The following is a 12,048-nucleotide window of genomic DNA, read 5'->3' on the forward strand; positions in this document are numbered from 1 at the left end:
GCATCTTGAGTATCACTCCGCAGGAGCTATCCACCATTTTCTGATACAAGGTGTCTCACTGGCTCAAGGTTTGCAAAGTTTTCTAGTCTGTTTCTGCATCCTCTCTGCTGAGTTCACAAGGGCACAGCACCACGCCTGGCTGAGGATCAAACTGAAGCACATGCAACCACACCTGGCTTGGTGCACGAATTCATGAATTCTGAGGATCAAACCCAGATGCTTCTGTTTGGATGGCCAAGACTGAGCTCTTTCCCATGTTCTTGCTCTGTCTTTAGAGAAGCCTCTGGATCTCTAGACATATGTCTAGGGGATAGAACTTGTGAAGAGCTGAGGAAAGAAGAGGGGATACATATGCAGAAGTTTGAAAAACTCCTTCCTTTTTCCTCACTCTGGGAAGCCAGAGAGGGATAGACTCAAGGCAGCTGCTCAGTGCCTACAGCTGGACAGACTCCAAGTTGGGTACTTTTGTTTTAATGTATATAAGCATCTGTGTCTTATATAGCCCTTTGTCAATCTGTCTATATATGATAAGAAAATCACCACACCTGTGTGAAACTGTGGTTTTTAAGACTAGAATAGTGTACTGAAGGCTGGCCTGGTGGAGGTGCAAACTGGCCTAGAAGGCATTGGAGACTAGGGGGTCAAGAAAGTACCTCTGGTTAGCAGGGGTAGTGTCGGCTAGTAGTTCTACATGTGGTATACTGTGAAGGGGTAAAGCACCAAGAAGGTATCTCAAGCCTCTGTCCCTCCTTTTCTCTCTGGTGCATAAAGAACACAAAAGGGCATTTTCAACACAAGGGTCATGTCACTGTTGAAACATGCTTCCTGTTCTCCAGAGCAATCGATTACCTGACCCTTTTGAAAATGGAACTCTAGCACCTGCCTCTAATTTCTCATTTAAGCCATTCACAAAGTCTTCCTTGGCACACGGGCTGCATGGTTTTTATTCTGTATGAATTGTGTAGCTGACTGATGAAACATTTTTTTGGTTTTTAATAATATTCTAAAGAGAAAATCAGTGATCTGAGAACAGCTAGTGCTTTCAACAGCAGCAGCAGCAGCAACAACAACAACCCCCTCACACCGCTTAGTGACTTTTCTAAGATTCTATTGAGCTCTTCTGTCTTGAGGAAATCACAGCTTTCCACAAATCTGAATCATACTGGGTCTCCTGATGGCTTCAAAACTGGCAAGGCTCAGGAAATGACATGCCTGAAAAGCTGGTTTTCAGTTCTCATGGGATAAGATGAAGTACAAACAACAAACCCAGCAGATGTCAATAAGACTATTATATAAGAATATCTTTTGTATGTAGAAATACAAATGAAAATAATAGGCTTAGAACTCAGTCTTTCAGGTACATCAAGTATGGTCCACACGGTTTATCTCTAAGGGATACATAAAATTTCTCACTAGTTATTTTCAATAATTCTTTTGAAACCTTTACTTTTTTATGCATATACTTTCTGTATTAACATCCCCAAATGGAACATTTTTGTGGGTGTTTGGGGCCCAAACAGTGCAATTTAAACAAGTCTTCTACCCACTTGCCTTCAATCACCTCTTCCTTTTGACCTCTTTTCCCTCCACCATTCCTCCCTCACATAGGTAATAATAGAGCTGTATCCGTGAAGAACTGTGAGTTCTCTGGTACAGTAGGTTCTGTTAGCCAAGTAATATCTTCAAGTTACATAGAAGTGGAAATAAAGAAATCACTGCTGTGGAGATTGCCTTCACAATAAAGACTGTCTGAACTCACAGAGCATGAGACATACAAGGATGACGCTGGTGGGATTCTCCTCAGACACAATGCTCTTGGCCACCTAGAGCCCAAACATACTTGGTTAACATTTGTCCAAGTACTTAATTGTTAGACCCTCAATTTGGTGTACACAGACAGAATATATAGATGGCTTCTGTGATGTGGTATAAAACACAATTCTCAGGTGACACCTGAATTAACAGGGTCCGTTCTTCTCTTTCTCTGCTTATATAGCCTTGGATCACAAGAGATGAATCTGGTAGATTTTGTTGACACCTTCAAGGCCAGAGAGGCAGACTCTGGTTGCTGACAGGGCATAGTTGTTAAGAATACTATCTTGTATATTGAGGCAAAAATCTGAGCCTTGCAAGACCCATTTTCAACCCCCAATCCTCTTCTCTGGGGTCTATTCTTCTGTTCGAAGTTCTGTACATAAAAATATCCACATTCCTTCTGTGTGGTGCTAAAGGTGTCATAGGCAGGGGATCAGTTTGGGCTGTCTCCTTTTAAGTCTTGGGGATACCCACCTACAGAGGGCAAAAGGTACTTACACACACAGATAAGCACTGGAAAAGCCAGGAAAAGCTAGATACGAAGCTCATCCCTCCAAAGTTAGAAGAGATTTGGATGGCTGTTCTCTGAAAGCTGGGGGTGGGGTCGGGGAGAATGTAGTTTCCAATCAAGCTGGTAATCATTTGCTACCAGCTTGAGCCAGGCTCCAGCAATATCCTCTAGAATGTTTGTCCCAGAATCTGCCTGCCCCAAAAACCTTGAGCCTTGCTTCTAGGCCACAAAACTCACCTGTGTGAACAACACACACTTGTACATCAGTCTAGTGACTTCTATGTTATCTTAGGAACAGACCAAATCCTGATTCCCTCAGAAACTATATTTATCTCAGCCATTCTTCCTTGACTGTTTTCCTGAGCACTGTTCTAAGTCAACAGAACCTGTCTTTATAGATAAAGCCATATGTACTTTGTAAAGCACTTCAAAGTAAACATGCCTTAAGCTTTGTTGCACTAATGTGACTGAGTCAATTGTAATTATAAAACTTTTTTTTCCAAAATTATGCTCTGCTACAATATTTTTAAAATAAATGACTCTTGAAGTTTTTCAGTCCAGCGCTGGTACCTATGTTGGGCTGAACTGAGTTTCTTTCCTGTCTCTTTGTGGAACATTTCTCTGCTGTCCAAAAAGCCCAAAGACTCCCCACAATACCAAACAGTCTCGGGTCTTATGACTCTAAGTGCTGTCTATATCCTGACAATGCATGTGACTCTGTCAACAACATATGTTGTTCCTGAACTTCACACTCACGTCCTCTTCTCTTAGATACCAAACAGCCATCTCCACATTCCTAAACCTGCTGCTCCAAATGGCAGTCTCATTCAGTACAACTGTTAATAGCATTCTTCTAGTTTGTAGGTCTTTCCTCCTCACCACTCTCTAACCAGCCAACCTCCTTGCTGACTTGAAGGAAGATATCTATGCTTTAAAGCTCTGGTTGAGTGTTGCTCAGTTCCTTTCAATTTCAATGTAAGTAGATATTTCTCATGAATGAATATACTGTACTTAAAGAAACTATATTAGTCCTTTCTATTTTAGATTATCAAACTTATTTTCTTACTACAATGTCCCTATATCTTCCATATTATGAGTATTTACATTAAAGAATGTAGACAATTGATTAGCTTTTTTTTAGTGATAGCTACATGACTCTCATTGGTTAGCTTCCTTTGGTGGTGAGAGTTACAGGGCTCTCATTGGTTAGCTTCCTTTGGTGGTGAGAGTTACAGGGCTCTCATTGGTTAGCTTTTCCACTGGGATGTTCTTTCCCCAGGATCTCCATTGTTAGCTCTCTCTTACACCTTTCAAGTATTTATTCATCTATTCATTTCTTACAAGAATCCTTCCCTGATTATTCATTTAAAATCATAACCCATGTCCTTTGGTATCCATAAAAATGGTCACTATTTTCTTTGTAATTTACACATTTATTTTACTGGCTGTCTTCTGCTAAAATACACTGTCCTAAGGAAGAATCCTTGTTCCATATTGTTTTGCAATTGACTGCTATGTTATCTAGTGCTCATAGCATCTGGTGCATCATATAAGTTCAAGAAATATTTAGGAAAGGAGTAAGTATCAATATAGCTTACATTCCCCAAGATATACCTTGTAATTAGTGCCTATCAAGACAATACAAGACCCAAGGAGACTCATTTTACTCCAAAGTTCAAGCTTCTGAGTAGGCTTAAGCCATTACCTAATCTGTAGTATCCTGTCTTCTCTAAGGTCAGAAGAAGGATGAACCTGACAATTATCTTTCTTCCACTCTTATGTGTGCCCAGCCTTACATGTTCCCAATACCAGTTTTCATTACCAGTTCATCTGATAAAGATAGCCTGGGACACTTCCCACCTCAGGGAGAAGGAGAGCTATGGTCAGAGGGGAGGTGTGCACCCTCTCCAACCTGCTTAGAGCATCCTCGGTCTTCCTTTCTATCTCCTTCCCACTGATCATGAGAACTCTAGCATGACTCATCAGCCAGGGCAATAGAAAGCAATACCCGGCACAAAGGAGAGTTTACAGTGTACTTAGTTCGTTTTGGTTTGTAAAAATTCCATTGTAAAATAGAAGGTATCTCTGTGTATGTTTGATTAATACTTGGTTGAGATTGTTCCTTACTTGGTGACATGGCTAGTGTCACTCAGATCCTTCAATTTCATGTAGGTAGTTATTTTTTTTATGAAAGAATATACTGTCTTTAAAGAAACTATACTAGTTTCTATTTTAGGTTATCAAAGTTATCTTCTTAAGTACAACATCCCTGAATCTTCCATATTACTGAGTATTTACTTTAAAGAAAGGTAGACAGTTGGTTAACTTTCTTTGGTGATAGCTGCAGGACTCTCATTGGGTAGCTTCCTTTGGTGATAGCTAGCTTTGGTGAGACTCTCTCCTGCTGCACTGTAGACTATTTACAATTTGTATTGAGCTTTGGCAGACTGAACTTTCTAGATTATTTTTAGGGAGCAATATAAAATTGTCAAAAATTTTTTTAAAAATTTAAAAAGTAGCAATATGGCCCCTCCATGGAATTATCATGGTATGCATAGACTGGGACTGAAGACAGAGAATGTGCTGCTACAAGTGTTAAATGACGTATTTTACATCGTCACTTTTTTCAGTGCTGGGAATGAAACGCAGTGCTTTACCTGTGCTAGGAAAGCTATGGATTGCCAAGCTACATCCTCAGCTCCAGGTAATGGTACCTACAAGTCACATAGACGTGTCAGACTTATGTGATTATACAAATAGGTTCTCTAAGCGATGCCTCTGCTTTAGAAGCTATTAATTTTAGATCCTCAAAGTGATATTTTGTGTGTGTGTATGTGTGTGTATACACTGTGATGCTCACACAAATGTACAAAGGAAAGTAGATCACTTTGTTTTTGAACTTGTTAAAATATTAAACTACAATTTAACTATTTTTTTTCTTTAGGCTGTAAAAATATCAGAAACCTATACTCCTAAAAGCTACTCAAACAAGTATGAATTTCTTGGAACAGCCTGTCAGGATCCAGCATTATCTCTGAAAAGCTCACTACACTCTGTGAGCAAAGACGGATGTATGCTAGAACACAGGGGCATTGATGGGACAGCTATTAAGTCTGCTTCTTTGAGCCATCCTGCTTCCTAGTCTACTGGCATCCTATTTTATTCGTAGTCATCATCAACTTTATAGAAAAGCTTTCTAGATAATGCCATGTTTACCTAGTTTAAAACTATGGCAGTACAACCACTGTTTGGAAATCTAACTGGGTCTTTGAAAGGTTTTATGTGATTCCTTTACCATTTACTTTTGCAGTTGACCTTGTAAAAATCTATTCTGCATTCCTGGAACCAACTATTCATACTCAGAAAACTTGAAGCTCTAGATAAGTATCACAAAGCAAAAAGTCCAAAATCAATGCTTGTTAAATCTTAGGAGAGGAAAAAAAAATCAAACTAAAGAACTCTACCGGAAATGATGTTCTTTCAAAGGCCAAATTCTTCAAAAAATAGCACTTACTTAAGTCAGATAGAGAAACTTTAAGATCTGATTAAAGAGGTTAATGTTTTTGTATTAACTGTTGAGTGATGATAAATGGTTAATTCTGTTTTGCAGTGCTGGAGATTGAAGCCACGGCCTTAAATTAGACATACATTAAAGTACACGGGCAGCAAGCCTGAGAGTCTAACCCTGAGCGTCAGATTCGTGCTCAGCCTTCCTCATTTGGGGATTTATTTTTCAAAGCAAGATGAAGAAGGTAAGGAACTCTCGTTTATATGACATCCACGCACTCATTACGCCCCTCACATGCCATTAGTTGAAGGCTTGCATTTAATCACCTACATTCAGAAGTACTGATCTTTTTCTGATAACACATTCAGTTGTGGTAATGCATAAGAATGACTGAATTCTGCCATGATGTAGTGTGCATTTCTAACATCAAGGCAGCCATAGTCTGAATGCATGGTATAATTAATATTCCTCTATATATGGAAGCTCCCAGAATATTATTTACAGGAATAAGTGTCTGAGGAGTTGCCAACAGCTTCACATATAGTAGCAGTTCATTCATTAGTTGTTCATAATTAGCTTCCATTTTGGTTTAAATAGAAGCATAACACATATTTGCCAGTACCAAAAGCCTGCAAATGGGAAAACATTGTTATGCTCATGGGATAAGCATGTGGGATGTTTTTATGTATTAATATTTCATCTGAATTATGCCAATAGTGCCGTCTCAGAAAATAATGAGAGCTTGGCAAATGTTGAAAGAAAATAAATTCTTAACAGCTTCTGGGCTCTGAAAATAGAATTTGAATAAGGACAGAAGTGCAAATATAAAATATGAATATACATAGTTTAATTAAATGGCTTATGAATAAATTACATGAGTGGTATCAGACAGAAATACCCTTTTACTTAGCCCATTGCCAGTGGTCTCTTCCCTACCTTTAATCACTTTTGTGATCGGCATGGTAGTTGATGTCATATAAATTACATTCTAGCATGTTTGTCAAGCACTAAGACTTCATATAACATATATTGAGACTTATGCTTTTTTTTTCTCCACTGAAGAGAAATTGAGAAGGTGCTTAAAACTTTATAGGCAACTTCAGAATGCTAGCCTTTGGTTTCCTTTGTCTGGAGCATAAATCAATATTTTCCAGCCTGGAATTTTGTTTTGAACATGTACATTTCTTAGAAAATAATGACTATTTACTTAAGCAGGATGTACCTATAATTTTTCTTTGGCAATTCTCTTACAAAACAAATCCTGTCTTATTAACAGTGTTAAGCAAAGGTTCCAAGAACAAAACAAGTGGGTAGCTTTTCCTATTTTATTTCCTGAGATATGACAGATGGTGCAACATAAACACTTGCTCTCTCAAAGGATGTAATTTGGAAAGCCTTCCATTAAAATCTGAACCATGCACCACAAAATAACTGACCTTGGATGTAACCACCCTTACAACACATAACCAGAACAGCTCACTCTGCTCCTCTCCTTCCAACTACATGGTTGCTAGGCACCTCCTTCAGCTAACATAAAGTCTCTAGATTAGCAATATTAGATTTTTTTGTACAATTTTTATATTTTTGACATAATTAATGGGTCCCATAGGGGGTATGCATGATTTCTTTTTCAAACTAACAAATACAGAGCTTCTATATCTAGCCTTTAAACCTCAGGAAGCAATAACTCTCTCTGTTAGTCAACTCAGAGAAAGATAGTGGGTAATTGAGAATCACCATAGCTTCTAGACCATACACACACACACACACACGGGGGGGGGGGGGAGACAGAGAGACAGAGACAGAGAGACAGAGAGACAGACAGAGACAGAGAGACACACGTGTACCACAAAAAGCCAATCCTAAACTCTTTACACAGCCATGCCTTGATTTTCCCTTGGAAATATTGGCAAAGGTCAATGCCTGATCCAGCCCTTTCACATTCTGAGAATCTGTTTTCTTTCCTATGTCATCTTATGGCACATCTTATAATGATGTGTCATGTTCATGCTCTCTAGAACCTGTGAGTACCCTCCTTTCCTGAGCTCCTCCTCGGTGCTGTCTGGCAGCTGCACTGGGTTATTATGCCATAAAATGCCACTTCCATGCAAAGTCATGCTCTCTACTGCACAATAAGATTCTCTCCAGTCTTTCACTTTGGCTTCATCCTTGATACATTCTATAAATGGGAAATCTCTCCTCTATATACTTATTTATGGAAGAACACAGCCCAAATTGACGACAGTTTTTAATCTGTGGTCAAGGAGAATGGCTAGAATTGAGGGAAATCCTGAGAGTATGTATTAGATGATTTCTGATTGGTCTCACTTTAAAAAGCAGATAATTTTAAATATTCATCTTTGTAATTAAATTGTTTTCTCAGTTTGAAATCCTGTTGGTTGCTTTTGGACTGTTTCCTGTGCCCTGGTCACAATGATCTCTGGTTTTTTCTTAGTCTCCTGTGCTACCATATAAAGTTGGATATTGTCTTTTCCACTCTAAAGCAATATTCCAGTGGACTTCCTTCAGGTCAAGAAATTGTATAAGTAAATATATTGCTTATACACAATTTGAACCTTGCTTTTTGAATATAAACATATTGACCTTACTCTTGTTCAAAAATATTGCAAAGCTGCCCAGACTTTATGATAGTAATTTCATATATATTTCCTAGCACTTCAGAATCTACAAAGCACCATTTTCCCCTCTGAGCTCCTAAAATAGTCTCCTGAGGTAAGCACCCATCTTTGCTACTTTCATCTCTTTCCACTACAGCAAATGACTCCTTCCCTGGTGAGCTACTCTGTGGCAGACTGGGAGCATCAATCAGTCTTGGCCTCTCAACTCCCTCCTTCCCCATCACACATACTCTAGAGCAATATGCATATCTGTAATAATAATAATAATAATAATAAAACAATGATAGAAATCAAGTTACCATTGAAAGCTGACAGTATCTACTAATGAGCCCATTTATGTCAAGGACAATACACTAAATAGTATTTTCTCAATGATATCTGAACTGATTTGAGAGCGGGTCAACTATTTTCTCCAAGGAGAAGCTATTTATAGTTATATAGTTATAGTTATATAGTTATATTATAGTTTTGTGATTAAAAGGCAGGAAACAGTATTGACAATAGCTTGGATTTCTGACTTTGCTGCTTTCTAAATCTTTTCCTTTCAAATTCACTTGTTATGTGTCAAGATATTTATAAAACACAGCCTTTGTTTCAAAATACTCCCTGATTCAAAGCTTTTGTTGAGTCACCATTCTTAATACTTTTACATTCCTTAGCAATACAGATTCATTTAAAGCACTTTTATTTTTAAGTATCTGCTTACTTGTGTATATAGTGTGTGTGTAGGAGGATGTTCATGTGAGAATATATAGAGTCATTCATAATATATGCACCCTGCCTGTCTAAATCCACCTGTATCTATGTCCTTGTTAGGACTCCATGTCCCAGGTGTCCAGAGTGTCAAGTAACAGCTTTTGGACTGGCCAGGCACTACCACTCTTCTAGGAATCTGTTCTTTTTGTGCCCACTGAGAGTGCACATGGGCACTTCTCTACAGAACTTCCATTTCCCTTCATTATAGAACTGAAATGTCTCTCTTTCTAATATACCTCGAACCAAAGTTAGCACTCTGACTCTGAACTCCTGAGCCCTGGGCTCAGATAAATATAGAAATTGCCACATGGAACCTTGATTTACTTCTTTTGTAGCCTATGAAATCTTTGAATACTGTGTTTATGCCTGTGACTTCAGAGGTTAACATAGAGTCTACTAGACAGTTAATATTCAATGTTCCTTTTATCAATGAATGAATCAGTTCTTCTTACAATGACCGCTCTGTGTGCCGAAAGAACAAATCATTCTCTTGGCTCTTCCTATGTCCCTGAGAGGACATAGCTTGTGTGCAGTAATAGAGAGGATTCTAAAAGAACACTACTTTCTCTATTTTTGATTGTTCTATGGTTGTTCAACTCTTGGGGAACTGTTTTGACCAACTCATCTCCTGGCCATGTTTAGTGCTTCATATTAAACAACGACCATCACATTGTTCTTTTTTCTTATGAGTAATCTTTATTATCCTTTCTCATTTTTTCCTAATTGTCTAGTCAATTATCTAGTAATTACTGATGATAAACAGATGATCATATTTGTTCCAATTAAATTCAGTCCCTCCCCCCACAGTCTTGGATACGTGTAGACATGACGGGAATACAGGAGAACAAATAGGAACATATGAATTATTGTAGGCAGAAATAGAATATATGATACAAGTAGGAGGAAAAGACCCAAGAGACACGGTCAGAAAATAGTTCTAAGGGGAGCAAACTCCATGAAAACAAACCCACAAGCTGCCTCCAGAAAACTGCACAGTGCAACTGTCTCATGCTCTTATCCCAAGATACAAACCTTGCTTTATTAGCCTTCGGCAGAGGGAATGAGTTTTTTTAACCCAAACTCATTCTTTTTTAAAAATAAAGATTTATTTATTTTTATGTCTATGAGTACTGTATCTGCATATACACCTGCATGTCGAAAGAGGGCATCAAATCACATTATAGATGGTTGTGAGCTACCATGTGGTTGCTGGGAATTGAACTCTGGACCTCTGGAAGAGCAGCCAGTGCCCTTAATCACTGAGCCATCTCTCCAGCCCCCAATCTCATTCTTAATGCTAGGCCTAAATGTCTGTGTTGACTCAAATATTCATATAATGATATCTTTACTTCCCCCCAAGGTGACAGATTTAGGAGATGGAGTCCTTGCTGTGGGATCAGTCCTCATGGCGAAGCCTACTTGAATAGACTTAGCACCTATAGAAGACGCTCAAGAGAAACATCAAGTCTGTCGCCATGGAAAGACAAACCATCTGGCACTATCTAACAGATAGCAGGACCCCTGCCAGGAAACTAATCAGCCAATTTCCTGATCTCAGATGACTGAGCTTTCAGAAGGGGGAGAAGTAAGTATCTGTTGCTTGTAAGTAACCCTGTCTAAAATATTTTGTTACAGAATCCAAAAATGAATGACATCTCTTAGCAACAGGACCCTCAATTAACGTGGGGCAGCAATACATCTAGTTATCAGGGACATTGCTGGAGTCACCGAGAATAAGAAGCTGTGACTATATATGGTCAATGTTATACAAGCAGAAGTGATAAGTAGGTTTCATGTCTACCTGCCTTTAAAAAGGAGTATTTTTTTTCTATTTCGTTTATTTCTTTTGGTCTTCTTTCCTTCTTGTTGTATGGAACACAGAATTGATGACTGATTTTCAGGATCCAATTTGAACTATGAGACAAGGACCGAGTCCCTGACACTGAGATCTGTGGCACCCACGTGGCCATACGCATAGAAGCCCTTAATATTGCTTAGATTTAGACTCTGGACATGAGAGTATCATCCACTACTTGTATAAGACATATCTATTTTTAAAAAGGTTTTGTGCACACTTTATACATGCACGCTGTATCTACACTGCTCCCTCCCACATCCTTCTCCACGTCCTCCTCCACTTCCTTCTGTATCTCACTCCCCCTCACAAATCCATACGGATTATTGATTACGGATTATTGATAACATGAATATAAAACCTACTGAGTTCATTTAGCATTGCTTATATTTACGCAGGCCCAGAACTGACCACTTGGGATCAAGCGGTGCACAGGAGCTCATTCCTGGAGGGAAATGATTCTCCCCCTCTCAGCAGCCACTGACCACCTGAAGTCCTTAATCCAGGGGTGAGACCGTGTAGAATTTCCCTGTCCACACCTGACAGGACGACTGGCGTTAAAAAATGCCAGCCTTACTCGGACAACCATATTGCTGAGTCTTGGGGCCACTTTCAAGCAGGAGGTGTCCTGGGTCCCCGGATACTATGTCATGGTTTTCTAAACTTACTATTAACTAATATGCTACTCAGCTTTCGAGGCCTTATGATCTAGAATAGGAATACTTGGCAGAATGTAAACATTTAACTGGAAGATAAGTATCTAATTATGTGCTATTATTGTATTTATGAAAAATAAAATTGTAAGAAAATATTCTTTTAATTTACCAGAAAAACTACCTCATTAAAAACAAAATTATAAATGTGTATGAACATGGAAACATAGAAGAGATATCTAGGCACTTAAAGCAAAATTATAAAGTAAGCATATTAACATGGAAACAGAAGGGATATGTATGTAGGTGCT

At 38.7% G+C, this 12,048-nt stretch overlaps 1 protein-coding gene across 1 annotated transcript in view; it reads right to left on the reverse strand.

The window, feature by feature from the left end:
- Window positions 1-12,048, reverse strand: part of Camk4 (calcium/calmodulin dependent protein kinase IV) — a 213,945-nt gene that overhangs the window by 15,075 nt on the left and 186,822 nt on the right. The gene's annotated exons all lie outside the window — the stretch shown is intronic.

This window comes from Grammomys surdaster, unplaced genomic scaffold, assembly GCF_004785775.1.
Source record: "Grammomys surdaster isolate TR1022 unplaced genomic scaffold, NIH_TR_1.0 135, whole genome shotgun sequence".
NCBI lineage: Eukaryota > Metazoa > Chordata > Mammalia > Rodentia > Muridae > Grammomys > Grammomys surdaster.